The following is a 20,000-nucleotide window of genomic DNA, read 5'->3' as shown; positions in this document are numbered from 1 at the left end:
ACATGCAGGGAAACTTGCACGTGTGGTTCTGGCCGGGGACCCCGGTATACTGTACTAATATGTGTAGGTCCCCGTAATTCGAGTGAGATTGTCATGGCGCAAAAGCAGATATGGTCCGGTATTCCCTTGTTCCCTGTATTGGTTATGTTCTTCATTTCTTGTCTAGCAGAAACTAATCGAGCTCCGTTTGATCTCCCAGAAGCGGAAGCTGAATCAGTTGCAGGCTATAATGTAGAATATGCGCGGGATGCGATCCTTAATAGTTCACTGTTGGCGGAAGCCAATGTCCCGGGGTCCCGGGGACTCATTCTGACTGAAACAAGGGGCGGGTCTTTACCAACTTAAAAATATTCTATTTTAGGGAGCCAAAAAAGGTGAGCGCCCCTACGCGAGCCTTATTGAAAAGGCCCCTTACTATAGATAGGGCGTTAGCGCCCCTTATTGAAAACTCAAGGAAAGCCTTTTGATATATGTATTTTATTAATGCGCTCAAGCATGCGAAGAAAGCGAGAAAAGCCCTATATAATTATATTAGTAAAGCCTAAACGCCCTTTACTAATATAATTATAATAGAAGGTAAGGCCGGCTTTCGAGCTGTAACTTTACAACGATAGGGCTTAGATAGGGCCCTTCATTATTATTAGTAAGATAGGTTGCTTGAGCACATTAATAAAATCTTAATATCATATCGGCGAAACTTGAGTTTGATTTCAGGGGCGCGCGTTAGCGCTTTACTAATAAGATAGAAAGGGCTTTTCTTGCTTGTTTAGTAAAGTCTCGCTTTTCATTTTGATAGGAGTAGGTGCTTCCTGGGGCAGGGCACTCTTCATTCGAAACTAATGAATGTCGGGTCGGGGCTTTCTGCCTTGTTATCAAAAAAAAAAGGGAGTTGGGTAAAGCAAACTCCCTCCTTGGACGAGCACGGGGCTTAGTCAAGTAGAACCGGGTTGCGCTGCTTGATGCTCCGATCGAAAACAAATCAGTGGGGCCATGCCGGTACGACTGAATATGCGTTAGAAAGGTCAATCCCTCCCCTACGACACCAAAAAAACCGGGCCGAACTTGCCCGCCCGCGTCCATAGAACAATATCGTGGCAACGTAGACCTAAGTGGTCATATTGGATCCTTGGGAACCATCACAAGTACGGCCGGCCTATATTTGAACGAAAATGCCGTGTCGTCCAGCGGAGCCTAGAAGAAGGTGACTCGCGCAGACAGCTGACTCCTTTTCAATAGAAAAGAATAGCCAAACCAACCCAGCTGGCTGGTCAATCTCAGAGATCTTATCGGCCGGCAAACCGGAGACGGACGACCACGGTCCCGACCTTACCAGCACCGGAGGTGTACTAATCAATGAACCCCCGAAACTTTCTTTTCTGACAAAATCAACCAAGCCTAACTGGTCACGACATCTTGTTGATATTGATTGAGTTGGAGGGACTTTCGCTGACTGAATCCATCCATAAACCTAGACCCCGGTAACCTTCGTAACCAAAGCGTCACGACAACATCCAAAGGTTACCTTTGGATTCTTAAGTAGGGGGGCAAGGAGGAGCACGTAGGAATGCCGACCACTACATAAGTCACTAGTGGCTGAGAGAAAGCGAGCAGCACCTTGTATAGGTTGGGCGGAGCTTGAAGAAGCGAGCCCCTATCAGAGAAAGCCATTGCGCGCTAGCCTAGCTAGTTTTTCAACTGGCTGTTATGTTAGTTGTAGCGCGCCTTCCCTCCTTCTCTCACTTCGGAAAGATTTAGCAGTCTTTTCTTATGATGACCTGGTCGAGAGAGTACGATACATCGGTGTAAAAGATTGAGTTGGATCTGTGAGGTTGCTTATAGTAAGGCCTGGTTGGAAAGTGTTCTTGCCTCTATCATTAGCTCGGGTAACGGAAGTTCGCTGGGACTTCTTTGTACCGCCCTTAGGAGTACGAAAGAAGAACGGATCCAATACCAAGACGACTACCCCCGGCAAGCTACTCTCGCCCACTTCATCTATTCTAACAATGCTTTCTCAAGTAAGTAATCCAACTTCTTCTTCCTTGTCTATCTTCTTTTCAATCAGTAAATAATGGGATTAGAGGGCATCTAGAATCCCTTCTACCGAGCTATCTTGCCCTTCATGATCCCTTATTTCATTGAAGGCGGAATTTGTCGCCGGGGCGGGTTTCCCCTGAACAACTTCTTTTTCAACCTCAAGTTGTTTGACTAAGTCAAACTTTTGGCCTGTGGTGGATACGTTGAAGTCTTGTTCTACCCCTTCGCGAACTGAGCACATGCTTTGGCCTTCCCCGAGATCGCCCTTTCTTTCTCTCAAATTCTCCTGAAGGAGCTCCTCGGTCCGCTCGGCGGAAAGCGCAGGAGCAGCCTGTGGCGGCGCGGCCCCTAGGGAAGAATTCTCGGATGAGGCTGGGGTTGCCGGAACAGGAGGCTTTGTGCCCGAAGTGCCTTCAGAAGCAGAAGAATCCGCCCCGCCGGAGTTCACCATCATGTTAGCCAGAGTGACCTCGTCCAGAAAAACAACTGTCGTAATTTCTGCCAAAAAGAGACATCCGATCCTTTGGAACAAAAAGGAGAGTCCCTTCGCTAGGATCATTGATTCTACTTTAATAGTAAATAGGTTAGGGTCGAGCCCCATCATGAGAATAATCGAATAAACGAAAATGAAAACAATCGCAAGTAAGAGAAAAGAAAAGACGGATCTACGGAAAATGGGAAACGTCGAAGTGAGCTGTGGCTTATAAATAGGAAGATGAGGAGATAACGGGCGAAGGATATTCATGATATTAGGTTGGACTTATGTTCATTCGCTCTGGAGAGCGGTATACCGGAAAAAAAAAGATAGGCCTTTCGAAAGCCATCTCACGAATTGGATTCGAACCAATCAAGCTACTTGCCCTTTAGTAGATCGTGACTCTGATTTTGGACGCGCTTAGTTATTTAAGCAATTCTGTATATTGTTATTCTATATATATATATTTCTTTCTTTTTTCTTTTCGACCTAAGGTACACGGAACACTAAAAGAATCTCTTTTCAAACTAAAAAGCAAACCCGAAAACGAAAGGGTCACCTTCTCTAGCAAGCAAGTAGACTTTTCTCTGAGCCAGGGTAGCAAAGCTAACTCTTCGTATCATTGGCATTGGGCGGGTGAACCTGGCTACACAACAACTGTTACTCTAGCAGAGGATCTAGTTCCACACCAATCTGCTTATATAACAAGTTACTTAGCGTACCTACGATCGCTTGCTTGATTGCCCTCTTGCTTTAGCTACTTACTCGGGAACTAGCTTCGCACCTCACCCCGAGAACTCAAAGGTGCGTAGCTTGCTTGTTAAAGGGGTGTTTCCGTTCCTCCGGTGTGGGATAGTTGTTCCCTAGTCCGGTCCTATAAGAATAGTTCTCTAGACATCAAGTGCAGTTCGCGGCACAGTATGCACCTCCGGTTGTTCAATTTCCACCAAATCAAGGAGCTCTCCATGTTCCCACGGCCGCTGGGGTACTTCCGAATGCACTTCCAGCGTATACCTCAACTCCAGGTCTCGTCAATGCGGAAACTGAGGGTGAAGAAGCGTCCCTCCTTCCCACGGCTACTTCTCTGCCTGAGCCAAAAGACAATGGGGTAGCTCAAGAGATCAAGACCATGAAGGAGGCTATCAAGTCGGTGCAAGGGATCAGTCGCTATGGAAACATGAACCTTACCCAGCTCTGTTTCTACCCTGAACATCCATGGCCGGATAAGTTCAAAGTTCCCGATTTTGCCAAGTACGACGGGGAACCCGGTCGCTTATCTAAGACTCTACGTAGGAGCCCTCTGCGGGCATTCAAATGATGAGAAGCTTCTCATGCAACTATTCCAGCGTAGTCTCTCCGGTTCAGCTCTGCAGTGGTTCGCCAGACTGGAGATACCCCAAATTCGTACCTGGCCTGACCTGACAAACGCCTTTCTCAAAAAGTATGGTCTTTACTGTGAGCTAACTATTGACCGGTGCTATCTGATGGGAATGAGTCGTAAGCCTACAGAGTCATTCAGAGAATACGCCCTCAGGTAGATGGAATCCTCAGCTCAAGTAGACCCTCCTCTCTCGGACATAGAAAAGTCACAGCGATTCTTGCCCACTTGTAAAGGAGTATACTACGAAAGGATGTGCGTAAGCGTAGGCCAGAGTTTTGACGCCATCATACGCCAAGGCGAAGCAATTGAGGCCGCACTGAAATCAGGACGTATTACCGACAATACCTCCCGTGCCGGGGCAGAGTCGTCCTCCTACGTTAAGAAGCCCGGTATGACCAGGAAGCCTGAGAAGAAGGAGGGGGACATCGCGACCATTCTTCCGACCGCCTCTTACGGAGCGAACCAGTATCCTCCGCCCGTTCAGGCGTACATTCCTCCTGTTCAAGTAGTTCCTGCCCAGGCGGTGCAGAACTTACCAGCACCCCCGCCGGCTGCGCCTCCAGTGAACAATGCTGTTCGGGTAAATCAACAAAGGCAGATGGAGAAAAAGAGGCGAATCTTCACACCTCTTACTATCACAATGGCAGAGGCCTACAATCGCTTACTCGCATCAGGGCAAGTGACTCCTGTGCCAGCCTTACCTCCTCCTAACGTTCTCCCCAGGTCATATAATCCGGAGCTGAAATGCATATACCATTCCGGTCAAGTTGGGCATGATATAGAGTCTTGTTTCCTGCTCAAGCACAAGATCCGGGACTTGCTGGATACAAACGCAGTGAAGACTCAGGAGGCAGCCCGACTCCAACCCAATGTGAACACGAATCCTCTTCCAAACCATGGGGGAGTCAATGTCCTGACGGATGATCAAGAGTTTGTCGATCCTAGTCTCCTTATAGGTCCTCCTGGGACGATAGTAGCCGTGGCCATTGATCATCCAAAGGTGGTTACTAAACCGGAAGATTGGGTCATCATACAGAACAAGGAAGCGCGTCGACAGACAGTGGATAATAAGACCACAATGAGGATGATCACGGCCATAAAAGCTTGGTCGGAAGGTACTCTCAATGATCCCAACATCCGAATCACTAGGATTGAAGAGGAAGAGCGTTGAGAATCCCTCTCAGATGAGAAGGGTCCCAGAGTACACCGACGAAGCCTCCGATGAGGAGTTGGCTGGTACTTTTAAAAGTGGTCTTTATCTTTCCGTTTCGGAGAGTGCGCAGTTGTGCGCCTAAGACGAAAAGGGATTGATTGCAAGTCTGACTCCCAAGATGGAGAATTGTTTCCTACGGTTGAGCGACGGGAATTCAGCGCGAAGGAATGGCGTGACTACATGGAATACCAGGAGAAGCAAGCCGACGAGGCGGTTGAGGTTATCCATAAGATTCGAGCTGATAACCGAATGCCAAAATCGGCAGCAGCACGAACCTATCGGCGAGATGCTTGAAGGCATCTACGGTGAAGAACAACTGGATTCAATGATCCTGGATATGAAATCCCATGGAATCAAAAGTAATTCCAAGAGGCCCTCTCATGTTTTAATGATCTAAAGGGTATAAAGCCCAAAGATCTAAAATAGCAAACTCTTGCATGATTGGCGTAATGAAAGAGTAAGGCCTAGGGGAGGGGTATAGGGGATGTATGTCTGAGCGGTTGAAAGAGTCGGTCTTGAAAACTTCGGAAGATGGTTAAGGATACTATACAAAGACTAGCTTTCTATTTCGAATCTCAAGTCGGAAGAAGCAAGGGAAGTTGAACTTTCTATAGTTAAGTAGGAGTGAAAAAGGGCTCTTCCCCGAATATGCCTAAAAGGTAGGGTCAAGTTATTGCATTCATCGGGTAGCGTCTTTTTAGAGCTAGCCGGAGGTCAAGTAATGGGTCAGACGTCACTCCCTTCTTTATATAATATACGGAAATATGAAAAGTAGACCTATAAAGGCACGATTCGAATCAAAGGGAAGTTCGCTGAGTCTGTCTTTTGCCCAGAGGTGCTGGTTCGAGTCCAGCTCATGAGGTCAGGTCACTTGGAACGTTCAGTTCAATCGCTGCTCACGGAATTTATACATATAGCTCGCCCTTATAGCTTATGGGGCACTTCACTCGCTCAACACTCGTTCTTCACTCGCTAGGGAAAGAAAAGGGATAGATGACTGAAAATCCCGCTTAGAGATCGCAACTATAGTCAGAGTAGGAGTTCCCATCCATCATCTCCGTCGAGGCCTCGTTTTACCTGCCAATTACGGTTGATCCGTCGGATTGAAACCTCCATTAGATTCGGCAACTAAGGACGAGATTACCATCGCATCGGCTTTGATGTCCCGAATGTTCTCTTTAATAGGGTCGCCTTGACCGGGCTCTTCACCGTAGAACTTTTACCCGAAAAACTGGAGCACAGCTATACTTTCATCGCTTTCACTAGAACCAGAGTCATAGGGGCACTTTTTGTTTTTCCTTCCTTAAGTCCAGGGACGACCCCCTATGTTTTTTCGTGGAGCGCATAATTTTCCTTAATCGGCGAGAGTATATACAATCTATGCCACTGGCAAGAGCATGATTGAGGGCTTTATACTGTAGTCTGTAACTCTTCAATTGGTCATTGGCTCTACCTCCAGCCCCTTCATATTCCGTATCCTGCTGCTTCTTTGCTTGCTTTTCTCGATCAAGCATTCCTGTGCTTAGCAAAGAGGTAGTAGCATTTAGGGTGGCAACAATGAGATTTTCCGGATAAGCCGGCGCAGCTCTTGCTTGCTGTCTGTATGTGGTAGGGCCTGGTCAACTGCCCGGCCACCTCTTTAGCTCATCTCTTGTCAACGCTAGCAGTTTTTAATAAATGATGCCATTCCCGACTCGCGAAGTGAAGCTCAATCTCTATTCATTAGTTCAGCGCTAAGATGTAGAACTGGATCGTATATGGGTCAAGAGATCTTCAATCTGGAATTCTCTTTTTTATATTGATTGCAAGCCTTATTAGTGTTTAATTAATCTACAGACTATGTAGGGGAATGCACTATGGGGACTCAATAAAAGAAATTATTTGAGACTTAGGAAATGAAACTTCCATTCAACTATAGTCGAGAGGAAATAAGTCTCAGCAGGCACTAAGGGGGAAGCTTAGAGACGGAATTTAAATATAAGAATGGAGGGGGGTGAACTAAGCATAACTCTAGCAATATAGACCGGGCCTGCTTCCCATTCATTCTTTTATAAGGATGTTCTTCGGCTGGTCAATAGGGCACATCGCTTTCCCTTCTGTAATAGAGGCGCTGTAATAGGCGCGCTTGGCTAACGAATAAAAACCTTGGTCCGCTTTCATTGGTCTAGTCCGGTCATTGCTTATCTCTTTCTTCTCTATCGGTGAATTGGGGGAAAGAGTGCACCAATAAGGGGAGGTTAAAAAGCAAGAAATAGGGAAGTAGAGTAGTTGGCACACGCTGGTCAATCCAGTACGTACGTCGCTTTCGTTCTTTCCATTCAATATGTCCTCTCCTCCGGTAATACGTCCTCCAGCCCTTCCTGCTCATCTGGAAACTCTCGCAAAGTCTCATCCCGCTTGGATAGCGAAGTAAGCAATCAAAGGGCTGACATTAGCGAACACTCATAGCGTCCTTGCTTTCTCGATATCAGTAATTAAGGATCTCTCCTCCTTCTGGTAGGTGCAAGCAATAAAAGGAATATCATTCCAATCAGTAAAGGAAGAGTTCTTCCCTTAATGATATATCGAAATATCTACTTTTTCATTCAAGGTTATGGAAGTTTAGTAAAGTCTTCTGTCAAGGTAGCATTTGCCTTCCCGGGAATCCATCCCTTTTGGAATCGGGTAAGGCTCCACTATTAACTGGCAAGGGTCCAGGTCCAATAGCGCTTCCTGTCTTTTCAAAAATCTCCCCCGTAGCAGCAGCGGCACTCGAGTTATTAGTGCCAGGTGCAATAAGTACGCCATTTCCAAGCCTCCTTGTGAAGCGTGCGTCATCTCTTGTCTGAATTGAAGGCATCCCCATTACTACCTAAGGCCTCTCCGACTTTGGTTTACGTCTGATTCCATTCTCCCTTGCTTGAGCTTTCTTCTTTCCTCCGCTTTGGTCTACTTCCCTCTTTCCATCCTGTGTCATTTTTGCCCATCTTCCATCTCTTCCTGGTTCATTCACAAGAGGAGAACCAGCCTTCTTTAGTAAAAGCCTTTTCTTGTCTTGCTTGATGCTTTCCTATCTCGAGTTCCCCACCTATGAGATCGCTTGCACCAGCTTTGGATTAAACAAGATCGGCCATAGAATCGAAGAAAGGAATGGGGACATAGCGAGAGACTCTCGATTCGTTGCTCTACATTTTGAGAAAGTGGAATAATAAAGGCCGTAGTACCGTACGCCCGCAACAATAACAACAAAGAGGCCGATTTGAGAACGTTTGGAGAGGCTCACGGGGCTAGACCCATCGCAGACCACAAACAAAAGCCTTTACTAAGAAAGGTGGCCTCAGAAAAGCTTTTCAAAAGACTTGACCCCCGAAGAGCTGACCCAAGCAAGGGCTTTTCGGCAGTTGGTCGGTCAAGACCAGTTGGGGACTTTCCCAAAGCTCCTTTCGACCTAAGCTCCGCAACAAACACCGATACAAAGAAGGGGACCAGACTGGGGGAGGAGGAGAGGAATATAGTAAAGGGATTCATTCACAGATGAGCCCTTGCCTATACCAGAGAGACTTGTGAGATCGATAGAGACAACAAGGCCAGGGGAAGAGACCCATTCTTTATAAGAGAAAAGGAAAGAGAAGAAGAATAGCTCATACCTCTAAAAGCAGAAGCAGAAGAAGCAGAGCTCTATCTCTCTTTTGAGGCAAGGCGCTTTTAAGCCCTCTATATAGTTGGCTTGAGGTCAGGTTCTTGTTCCAGTGAAAGTTTCAGTTGAGAGACTCAGAGGACGTTCTGCTCTCCCCTCTCCTCTAGTACCGGGCCGGAAAGGATATTCATTTCAAAGGGCCTGTCGGCCACCGCTTGCGAAGACGGAGCTTGCACTGAAGCGTACCTATGGCTTGACCTCGCTGCTGCTGATGAAACTCCTCCCACTGAAAGAAGTGGAATAAGCAACCAAAGAACCCAACCAATCTCCTTGACCCGGCAAAGAAAGAAAGGAACGAAGGGGATTCGCACCGGGCACAGCAAGCAACAAGGCATGAGCTAATTATTCAAAGCAAGAGAAAGGTATTCGCACCGGCAACTCCCAAAACCAGATTTTATCACTGAGAGCCCGCAAGAAGGGCAGGAGCTTTTTAGACCGAGGCTGGGGAGAAGTATTTACAGAAATCGGAATGAATAAGCCCATTCCCTAAACGGAATAGACAGAGACGACAGAAGTCGACCGATGGAAGTCGAAACTGTCACATTATGACAGCCCAAAAACACGGTATAGATGACATTGGATTCATTCATTCCTATATCTTTCAATCGGTCTCAGGTCTGAGGTCATAGCATCCTTGCTTGAAATAGTTCCTCTCCTCTGGCCCTGGCCTAGTAGCTCGGGTCGGGCATGGCCCTTGATTCTATTCTTTCTCGTCCACGAAGCCGGGTCCTTGAAAGACTTCTTCCCTTCCCGGCCATCGGTCTTCAATCGCTTGTTCTCTGCCTGTAACGGATCTTTCAAGGTTTGGCTAGCGAAGAAGTAGCCATGGTAAATAAGGAAATAGGCGCACGAAAGGAAGTGAATCATTGATTTGAAGTTCTAGTAAGGCTTTCTCTTTCGGTTGAAGGAGTAAATTCAATTGAATATGAATAAAGAATTTCAAAAATTCAATAATAATATCCCGCCTGGTCTCAACTCCCACAAGCGGTCTTGATTGGTCGTGTACGTTCCATCATGTCCCAAAGGGTCCTCTTGAAATCGATCGAAATCTGGCCCCTATTTGTCTTTGTTGTTAACGAGAAGCCAAGGGTCTCACTCGGTCGAGCTGGTAAGGGATGGCTGGGAGAGGTCGAGCTGTCCGGAGTCTCTATCGCCCTCCTTTAGTGAGTGTTCGCGATCTATATCTCAATCGCTATTGGTCACTTTAATCAACTGTGCAATCAATCAATCTCTATGTGGTGCGCCATATCTTTAGTTAATCTTTTTCTGTATGAGTTAAGCAAGTATAAGCAAATAAATAGATAAGGAAATAGCCGATCTCATCTCAATAAAGAAAAGTATACGGCATAAGGCAAGCGCATAGCGCTATAAGCCAGCCAATCGGGTAAGCGAACTGTGTTAAGCCAAGAAGTAGGATAGAAGGAGCGCTAGTAGCGAATCCCTGAGATTGGAATTCAATCTCGAGAAGAAACTTTAATTTCAATTGAATAGATCCGTAAAGCAGAATAATGATGTTCATCTGAAGTAGCCATTCCCCTTTCAGTAGTTGAAGTACTTTCATCTGTCGGAAACGATCTCAATCGTTCCAACCGGGCATCTGATGTCAACGGGCGATCGGGAAGAGGAAATCTGGTGTGAGGTCTGAGGTCAACTGTCTTATGTCACCCTGCTTTAATGAGAGTACTCTTTCCATTAGGAGTGACGGACAGACGCCTCTCATCCTTTTGGATTTGGAGATGAGACAAGAGATTCATCACAGGGAAGGAAGTCTCACACACAGTGAAAAGAGTCGGCTTGGAGAAAGGGAAAGCCAACTAACCCTTAGGAAACTCAGAGTAGGATACAGGCACCTCGCGCCACGAAAGATCAACAACCAATAGTGTAATGCGATCTGCATACCGAGCGTATTTCCGAGTTCCTCATCATTCGACCTCTTCATCCAATTCGTCTTTCTTTGCTGAGATCGGACCTTCCTCGTGGAACTCGGTAAAGGTTTAACGAGCCTGACAGCCAATCCCTTGAACTGCCAGGCAAAGACGGAGACCTGAGATTGAGCCTAAGAATCTGTCAACCGAGTACGGAACTTCCTTTTTTAAGAATCCGCTTTCCCCGGTGTAAGGATGAAAGCCGTACCCCTTGTGGGAGGAATTGTTTTAGTCCCAGCTCCCAGATGAGAAGAAGGAAGCCCAAAGAACTTCCATTAATATGAATGAGAAGGAGCGGAACCCGAACCCAGGGACGTCTGATCGCTCAGATTGGACTCTTCTTAATGGTCACCCTTGGGAGGACTAAATCAAAGGATCAATCACCTAGCTTGTCACTGCTGTAAGCTAATTCCGATTGGATGCTTCTTCCGGACCTCTGACAGCTCAACCAAGGCTTCCTCTTCAAGATTCGACCCATTCTCCCGCATTGAAAAGAATAAGTACCAGGAAGGAAAACTTGAGACCAGCATACTGATTCACGGCCACACAAAAAAGAAATGCTGATATTAATTTTGAATTACATCTGCTTGTTATATACGGACAATACCCATCCCCACGTCCCCGCATCACGCTTACATCCATACACGCTATTCAGTACGCACCTGCCCGGGAAGGCCATACAAGGAAGAAGGCTTCATAGTGAGTGATTGATTCGATTCATGGCATAGATAGTAGTTGGTTGGGGTAGCCCGGTAATCGAGTTATTCGATTGATGGATAATATTATGACCTATTCGCCCGCATCCAGCCCGCCATTCCACTCTACAACACTCTACCTCGACCTCACTTACCGCTACGGAATAATTGAATGTTCCTACCTAGAATAGAGGGAAGGACTGAGACGATGCATTACATACATTAATTCACTTTTCGATTATACGCCAGACATAGACGCCCATAAGCAACAGTCATAACTGATTGCCATTGCCTAAAGGCGTCAATCATTGACAGAAGGTCTTTGCCACTCATAGTCTGTTTTCATTTCCGATAGCCGCTAGCAGGTAGCCGGTAGTACTCGTCTGAAGGTCCTTGCTAGGCATAGCCATATCAATTGTGACCAAGGTTGTGCTATACGCGAGAGAAGAGAAGTACACATCACTGGATACCCATTCATCCTACATACCCAAGTAGAGAAGATGTAGTCCTCTTTCAGCCTACATAAAGAGGTATGCATAGAGCACGTTAGACAAGGAAAGTGGATTCTATGTTTATATGTGGAAGCTGTTCGAACGAAATAAAAGCTGGTCAAACCTGTTAGGATTGTCACACCTACCCGCCTTCTCTATATGCCGCCTGCTTGATTGAGCCCAGTCCCATGCCCGCCGAGTAAGGAAGGCAACCCCCTTCCCCATATTCCGCAGGTTGCCCCCGCTGTGCTAAATATTGTTCAACTCGCTCTCCGAGTGTTGATGGATTGGTAAAAGAATAAAGTATATAAGAACTCAAATGTCGGGTCCGTATAAAATAAAAGAATACATTTTCAAAACCGAAGACGAAGTACATAACAAAAGCATTTGACAATTCAATAACCTACATTTCCAATTAGCCACATCCGATCTTTCGTGTGGATGGGAAATTGGTGAGATTTTAGACACCTTTTTCTTTTTTTCTTTCATGTGTGTCTATTTATCTCTTTTCCTTTCCCGTTTTTCCGGTCCTGCTTCTACTTGCTACTCCTTCCCTTATCCTCGTTGGTTCTTTTTCACTTTGCGCATCTCCGTGTTAAGCACGGTCCTTCTCTTCGTTTGTCTAATGCGACTTCTTTTGATTTGCAATTTCGTTTTTTCTTGGGTGGTCCGGGGGTAGTTACATTCGGGACTGCCAAAGAAAGCAAGAAAGCCAGCGAGCGCTAACAGCCATGCGAGCACCGAGAAAGAAGTTGACAATTGGCAGTTTCGGATTGCCGGAGGTGATGATCGAGATCAATAGACTCACAAACTTGTCGAGATAATCGTGGAATACTTTATTTATCAAAGTGCAGAAAGTGGCCGGTGCCTTTGTCAAGCCAAATGGCATGACTAGAAAGTCGAATGCCCCGTATCGAGTTACACAAGTAGTTTTCTGCTCATCCCCTTCTGCTATGCGGACTTGATAATAGCCCGACCTCAAGTCAAGCTTAGTAAAGTATTTAGCATGGCTTAGCTGATCAAACAAGTCTGCGACAAGCGGGATGGGGTATTTGTTACGCACCGTCACTTTGTTGAGAGCTCGATAACTTTGTGTGGCACTTGGAGAGGTACTTTGAGGCGTTGGGCTTGCAAGATGAGCTCACAAAGGTACGCACCGCGACCCTCTACCTCACTAATCTTGCCGCTACTTGGTGGAGGCGCAAGCATGCCGAGATTGAGAAAGGCACTTGCACCATCGACACTTGGGAAGCTTTCAAGCAAGAACTTAGGAGGCAATTTTCTCCCGAAAATGTTGCTCATGATGCTAGAAAAAGAATGAAGGAGTTGAAGCACACTCGCTCTATCCGTGAGTATGTTGAGGAATTCTCCGGGTTGATGCTTCAAATCCCCAATATGAGTGAGGGGGACTTACTCACAGACAGGAGAGGGAGAGCCGGGGACTTCTCCTTACTTTAGGAAGAAATCGGATCCCAGATGAGCTCACGACTCACCCAATGAGGAAAGAGAAAGCTAGAGAACTGGATTGATGGGGTTAATGACTCTCAAGGAGTTACTTGATTCAATAAGTAAAGAAGAAGTTACCCCACCTTCGATACGCTACCACTCACTCGGCCAGGAGTGAATTCTTTGGAACGTAGGAGTTGAATGGTATACAGGACTATCAGCCCAAAGGAAAGCAATGAAACTTCTTCCTAAGCCCCTGTTGTCATGGTAGCCTTTAGAGTAGTTGCTTGCCCAAAGCCGTTATGCTTTCATACTGGTCACCTAACTCAACCTAACTCATGTTTAGGCACTCCCCCTTTGGTCTGTGGATCCTATAAAAAGGGCTTTTGGCTTGCCGGTGGAGTCTTTGCTCTCTTACGTGAGACAGCTTTCTGATGGGTCAAGGAAGCACTTTCAGGTATTTGATTGGCAGGGTTTTCTGTTAACACTAGTTCATGTCTCACAAATTACCTTAATCCTGTAATAGACACCAATCGAATAAATATGCGGATAATAACACCAAATCTAACAATTAGCCCGAAATTAAACACTAACCCAAGGGACCCATTTTAGGTAAGGAAAACCGCTAAAATGGAAGATTCTCTTAAACAAATTGCCGAGACCTTTACCAGGATTACTAAGAAAATAACTCGCACTCAATTGATCAGTAAGATACAGACAAAATAAAAACTGCACGAGCAGAGCGAGCGAAGCCAGGAAATAATGGGATGCCCATGAATGAAGGTCTTACATAGTAGAGGTGACGAGACTAGTGAGCCAAGCGAGGAAACTAGAGAGGCTCAGGCAAGAAGCGCAGACAGCGGGAGCTCTTAACCAAAGGGGCCTCAAGCCAGGTAGACTTGCGAAAGCAGAGAGACAAACGATTACTTGAACAGAATTCCGAGAAGTGGGATTTACAAACAAGATGCAATGATTTACTTTATTGGGATTAATGGAGATGATTGAATTTACTGCTCGTAATAGAAAGGAAAGAAGAGGAAGACCACAACATCAGAGCATGCTGCTTTTAAACCCACTCGCAAGAAAAGAACTCACTTGCCAAGAGTCAACAAGGAAGGCGCCTACCTCAGAGAGGAGACACATACGAAAAGACTACGTCGATGCCCTCTTTTGTTGATTCCTAGTAACTATATCAAGCTGACTTAAAAGGAATTAGCGATAGGGGAAGATAAGCGTAGGCTTTACACCGGCGAAGGGATTCCAATGAACATCAATGCATTATAGCTTCTGAATCTCGTGCTGGGGATTGGAACTTGAGTCGAAGGACAGAAATCAACTTCTAGTATGATTACTTCATTCCTCATGAAAGCAATAAGAAGACGGAAATAAGCACTCGCTTTCAACATATGAATATTCCTTATCTCAAGCTTACTTCGACTCGGATACATGATAACTAAGGAACTATGGCAGGATTCCCATTACAGCAAGAACTTTAGATCACGATTAAACAAAGAGCTAGGCGAAGGAATTCCTTCTTCCTTGCGATGACGAGCAATGAACTCTTGCTTTCGGCGCATTACATCACTCTTGATTAAAGCCTTAGAATCAGATAGACGCGCAGGGAGGAAGAGGACTTGAGTGGGAAAGAAACGGGTGTTCCGTCTTTCGGTTAAGTAGTTTGATATTGAATTCGACCGGGTCTTCACTTAAGATTTTTCATTTGATAAGATTCTATTACGCCGGGTAGTGGACTGCCAGCATCGAATCTGTCTCCAACAACAGTATGGAGCTTGACCCAGTAGCCAATAGTGAAGCAGGGTTCACCTAGTAGGAGAGTCGCTCTTCCTATTCCCAGTAGATCAAAGAATGACTTCCTCAAAGAAAGTAAAGCAAAGGGATTTTGTGCTTATCGAAGGAACTGCCTAAGCGGATCTAAACTTCTTTGTTGCACCGGGTGGCGGGTTGCCTTCTTTATCTATCTTTTTATCTCGGGTCCCAACTCAAGAGCAATTTAAAGATCGGTGTAGCGACTGCACTCGCCCTGCTCCTTATGGGCGATTCTCTTTAGGAAGTTTAGGAAGAAAGAGTCTTCAACGGCAACGGGAAAATGCTCTGCTTCTGATAAGCTTCTCATTCAACCCTCAGAAGAGCGCTAGAATAGAAGAAAGAAGAGCAGAGGGATCCAATTAGGTAAGCTGCAAAAGGAATGACTTGCCCTATTAATCGAGAAGGCACTTCAAAGTATCAAAATCGCCAGTGTGAGGCCAAAAAACCACGTGTTCAACCATTCACCGGGGTGTAGCTGTTCAACTATAAAAACCAGTCCCTTAGCGAACGAATAAAAGGCTATTTTCAACCGTTCTCCTGTCCAGATCTTAGAAAACAACTTCTCAGTCACAGGTTTCGTCTATCAAAATCTCATCTTGTGTGGGCACACCGACGCCCCCATTCCTAATAAAATTGATACTGAATGAACGCAGCGTAAGAATTGGCAGAAAAACGATCTTCTGCGTTCAAATGGAGTGAAAGCCGATACACTTATGCCCTTAGAGTAAGGTTGTTCACTAGTGGGCTTGGTACTATACCTGGATAAATCCTTTGCGCATTGTCCGTATCTAGTGACACAAGTAGTCTTCGCCGGCGACCAAATGTCACTGGTGGACGGTCTTCCACCACTTCAGATGAGAAGTCTGATCGTTCGAAAACTTGTATTGTATATAGAAGGATTCCTGTCATCACCACTCCTCATCGCAAGCCATAAATCTCTTTCTTCAATAGGTCGGGCGGAGGGACTCGATCATTTATGTAACATGACCCCCTGTCCCAGAACATGAACTGCCATAATCTTGATCCCGTAACTGCTGTTGATACTTGTGAGTCAGCCAGCCTTCAAAGGAAAGAGGTACAGAACACACTGTAACTCGAAAACTTGCCTTTTCCGTCAGGACCACTCAATGCTGCATTCAAAGAGACCGGTCTCTTTCTAAATAGACTGGGGTCTGCTCCCCAAGTCTGAAAGAAAGTTCGACTTTTCCATTTGCCATTTAAAGCGCCATAAGTGAGTCAATGGGTCAATAGCCCTAGACCTTCTTTTCTAAATGCTTCCACTTTTGATCTCATTCAACGGTCAGAAGCTGTCTTTATGCCAAAAACACGAGTTTTGAATGCGTCTAGATCTTGTTCAGCTGCGTTTGCTGAGGCAGCCTTTTTCAAATCTTCTTTCATAGAAGCGCTAACTGCTAACAGAGTTTGCTTCTTAGAAGGAGAAAAGTCCCCCCGTACAGAAGGCTCAGATTGAGCGGCTTTCTGCCTAATCAAATCAGAATCAGGATTTCAAGTCCTAGCCCCACCCCAAGCTGGTGACTTCCTTCTTTCATTGCATTTGATGAGTTAGCTCCTTTTTTAGTGACAGCGGGCGCATCAGATCCGAAGTAGCCGCAATAGCCGCAGACGCCGCAGTACCTTCTCTCTAATGCTGCTTGCATTTCACCTATACCTTTTCATTTCGTCAACAAAGCTTTCCCACCTTGCATGAGCAAAGAGAGCAAGCTTACTTACCTAAGGACAGGTTGGGAAGGAAGGAGATAGAGCACAGCGCTCAGAAAGAGGCTAAGCGGGTTGCTACTGGTTTTGAGGTAATCGATGAACCGAGCCGGGTTACCAGTTCTCGCTCCGCCTTTTCGGCTTAGTCACTCTCTCGTCGTTCCTGAGAGCTGATGTCGGGATTGAACAAGAAGAGTTGCTACGTGTAACATCATAAAGAAGACTTTGAACCAGGCTTCCTCTAACAAGATAAGAAGCCGTTAGCAGTCCAGGTTAGGGTTTCGGTTTAATACCAATCTCCCTATTCTGATAACAGAGTAGTGTTAAACCCAATAAGTATGGGCGATGACCTAGTCTTTCAACACAGTCAACATCTTCGGTTTAGCAGTCAAGTGACCAGTTCAGTCATAGGTCTTCGTTCTTTAAGTCGGTTTAGTTAAAATCTCAGTCCACGGTGCATCCCGAGCACCATTAGTCTCACTATCTTTTCCCTTTCCTTTCATCTCTCTTCTAGAGCAAGATGGGAGGAAATTAGCTTCTTCGCTAACCGCTCTCTCTTCGCGCTCTTTAGAATCTCTGCTCTCTTCGTCCTCGGGGACTCTTCCGTTAACTGCGGCGACAATACGTTCTTGTATCCGATTCTCAGAGGAATCGCGTCGTCTTACTTCTGGAATGCCGTCGATCGGAGCCTCATTCCTGATCTCCTCGGTAAGCTTTTCTTCTCTCTCTCTCTGGGTTCCGTTTCTTTGATTTTCTCTGCTTTTGAAATGGATGGGTTCTTTGGATCTCCCCTCTTGGCTTTGTCTCATTGTCTATCTCGTAATCATTCGATTCCGTCCTACTCCTACTCCTCTTTCATCGTCGTTGGTCCTTTTGACATAACATTCTCGGCCGCCTCCGGTCCGGTAGGTCGGTCGCCCTGTAGCCAGTGACTAGCTCCGCTATGGGGCTACGTGTATACCGCCCTTAACAGTTTATTGCGAGACTCTCTTTCGAAAGTGAGATCACCACCGGCGAAGAGGGAAAGATCACTCCTAAATGCAGCCGTGATCTTATATACGATACCAGCAGACGCACCTTGGTACTTCCATCCGCCAATCAAGGCTAGGGGAGCGAAGGGAGCCAAAAAAGGTGAGCGCCCCTACGCGAGCCTTATTGAAAAGGCCCCTTACTATAGATAAGATAGGGCGTTAGCGCTTTAGTTTGATTGCAGGGGCGCGTTAGCGCTTTACTAATAACATAGAAAGGGGCAAGCCAAAACCTACTCCTAACAAGTTGCTGAGTTCGGCTTTCGGGGCTACCTACTTTAGGGCTTATGTAATATATAAAGAAGAGCCCTCTTAGGGCCTTTTTGTTTAGGGCTGCTCGCCTTTTGAATAGAAGGAAGTGGGATAGCGGAGTTCGGTAAACCGATGCATGAGCTGAGGCTCCCCCGCCGACCCTCCGAAAAAGTCAGGTCGTAAAACGGCTCATAGGGAGTCAAAAGCAAGCAGAGTCAAAGGCGGGTCAAACTCACATAAGCAGAGGGGGAGACACATTCATGAAAAGCGAGAAGCCGTGCCGTGGGGGACTGACCAACTATGAATAGATCTTACTTACGGGTAAGAGTAGGAACATCTATTAGTCCGTATCGTGGGTCTACTTGTTACAAAAGGCGAACATTTCCATTCCAAAACATTCACATAGGTCCTCAGGCAGACATCGAAAAGGGGACGAAAAGAGTCTATTTACCTTTACAATATTCCGGAATGTATCATGGCTCTATCTATTCATCTTTTTCTTCAAAAAAAGAGTTCTGCATCTCTCCGGGGCTGGGGAACAAATAGGCGTAGGGAAGAGGGAGAGGGGGGGCTACGAGCCCTCTCCCGTTGTTGTTCCCGGACCACCCATCCCTTCTTTCCCCTTCGCCCGGCCCGGTGAGGTCCGATGAGATAAGATTTCTCGAACGAAGTGAAGTGATAGGAAGAGAAGACTGCTGGCGGGAGATCTCTATTCATTACACCCCCTTGTATAGTAAGGGGAAAGCGAAAGTGCGCTCCTGCGCACCAGCTGAAGAAAGGAGCTTTGGAAGCTTACCTTATTATTATTAAAGGGGAAAGGGTTCCAAACCTATCTTACTAATAATAAGAAAGGGGCAAGCTAAAACCTACTCCTAACAAGTTGCTGGATCGAAGTAGGACATTCTCCATCCGCCCGCCAGCAGCAGAGGGGGTTCGATTCCCGTTATACGCGATGTGGCGAAAAAGACTGATTCAACGAGATATGCCTTGCCTGCATTAAGATTTAAAACTTGTCGTCTACTTTCAGGAAATGTTTGGAACAGAGAACTTACAATAATACAACGCCGCATTCTCCGAAGATTGAGGAACAAGAAGAGATCTATTAAGAGAAATTTATCCGAGAAAATCTTAACAGTTACATCCAATCACAAACTACACGAAAGTTGCCCCTTTTTCATGGGGATTTACCCATCACAGAGATGCACAGAGGAACAGAACGAACTTCATATATCCCTTTTCCACTCAATCCAGAAACAAGATCGGACGTTATTCCGGTTCGTCTCCATTTTCGTGAAACTATTCCTCAAGCAAGGCAGCCGATAAGTCATCGAAGGGTTTGTGTGAATAATGGAATAGTGAGCATTACTCATTTTAAAGTATCCCACGGTGATATAATATCTTTTCAAGAAAATGATGCGAGAACCCGCGGTGAAGAAATAAGGAGATCTTTCTATATCGAAATATCAGTTGAAAAAATCATAGGCAAATTCCTGGATCACCCGGTAAGAATGTGGAGAAGAACCAAAACAGAATGGTTCCGCCTACTCAAAACTAAGAGGGGATGCCGCCTACTACTAAAATCCCGGTTTTTGCAACAGTTGCGTTCTTCTATGCAAGAAGAAGACTTAGAAAGAACAAAGAGGTTTGGATCCGAAAAAGTATGCTTAGGCACTTTCTTCGCTGAGCACAACAGAATGAAGAGGAATTTGTATCATTTCAAATCCCTATTCTTATCGAAGAGAAGGAACGAGAAAAACCGAAATATTCCTACTCGAACAATAAGTCCTATAGTTTACAACTCTTCTTTATATAGTAATTCGACCTATTGCTCCGCATCCCCC

General features: G+C 45.8%; 1 non-coding gene across 1 annotated transcript; it reads left to right on the top strand.

Annotated features, from left to right (window-relative positions):
* The first annotated feature begins 5,585 nt into the window (after nucleotides 1-5,585).
* trnS-UGA lies at nucleotides 5,586-5,720 on the top strand. Its single transcript has one exon. It is a non-coding gene; the product is annotated as a tRNA-Ser (tRNA).
* The last annotated feature ends 14,280 nt before the right edge of the window (nucleotides 5,721-20,000 follow it).

The sequence above is a fragment of the mitochondrial genome of Camellia sinensis (genome assembly GCF_055761805.1).
Source record: "Camellia sinensis mitochondrion, complete genome".
NCBI lineage: Eukaryota > Viridiplantae > Streptophyta > Magnoliopsida > Ericales > Theaceae > Camellia > Camellia sinensis.
The sequence above is the reverse complement of the archived record's forward strand: the minus strand, read 5'-3'. Positions and strand labels throughout refer to the sequence as shown.